Below are 1008 nucleotides of genomic sequence, written 5' to 3' on the forward strand. Positions count from 1 at the left end.
TTTTTCCACTTCATCAATAAGTTTATTGTCTTCATCTCAAGTTTCCATTAAAAAATCATGGTTTGGTTTTAGCTCTCAGCAGCCTGTTCCTAAGCTCTGAGGAAGCTATCCTATCTTTCTTCTGGGCAAGGGACATCTTGGGACGGTTCCACCTATAAATACAAAAGAAAGGGAATTGAATTGTAGCTAAGAGCAATGTAACATTTAATTTATAAAGATATAGAGGGAGATCAAATATTCCAAGTTCTATAATATATGCCCTTGTTAGTGTCTAGCTACTCATTAAGCATTATTCTCTATTTCAAAGATCATAATGTGAAAAACTTAACAGGGTAAATTATAGTTAGACTATAAATGCAGTTAACTGACACTTACTGTACTAGGATAGAATGGGCCACCTCAGTAGCTTCTGAAGCTAATACATCTCTATCACCACAATTACTTTAGCAAACCTGGTTCCCTTCACTTCTGCAACATAATGCAGAGTTAGTGATCAAGTCTGCATGGCCTTTTTCTGTTTGCCATCAGGGTTATCACTGGGGTTCACTGCCAGTGCTACAAACTCACTGCTCCTGGCAGCATTTTTTAATTTTTTATTTAAGAAAGAAGACATTAACAAAACCATAGGATAAGAGGGGTACAGTTCCACACAATTTCCACCACCCAATCTCCATATCCCACCCCTCCCCTGATAGCTTTCCCATTCTCTATCCCTCTGGGAGCATGGACCCAGGGTCATTATGGGTTGCAGAAGGTGGAAGGTCTGGCTTCTGTAATTGCTTCCCCGCTGAACATGGGCATTGACTGGTCGGTGCATACTCCCAGTCTGCCTCTCTCTTTCCATAGTGGGGTGGGTCTCTGGGGAAGTGGAGCTCTAGTACATATTGGTTGGGGTCGTCTGTCCAGGAAGTCTGGTCGGCATCATGCTGGTATCCAGAACCTGGTGGCTGAAAACAGAGTTAACATACAAAGCTAAACAAATTGTTGAACAACCATGGGTCTATTTTT

The 1008-nt window shown here is 41.5% G+C and overlaps 1 non-coding gene across 1 annotated transcript; it reads right to left on the reverse strand.

Moving 5' to 3' along the window:
- Positions 1-372: 372 nt before the first annotated feature.
- On the reverse strand, positions 373-505 carry LOC132539659 (small nucleolar RNA SNORA66). Its single transcript, XR_009550990.1, has one exon. It is a non-coding gene; the product is annotated as a small nucleolar RNA SNORA66 (small nucleolar RNA).
- Positions 506-1008: the final 503 nt, after the last annotated feature.

This window comes from Erinaceus europaeus, chromosome 7 (genome assembly GCF_950295315.1).
Source record: "Erinaceus europaeus chromosome 7, mEriEur2.1, whole genome shotgun sequence".
In the NCBI taxonomy this organism is placed as follows: domain Eukaryota; kingdom Metazoa; phylum Chordata; class Mammalia; order Eulipotyphla; family Erinaceidae; genus Erinaceus; species Erinaceus europaeus.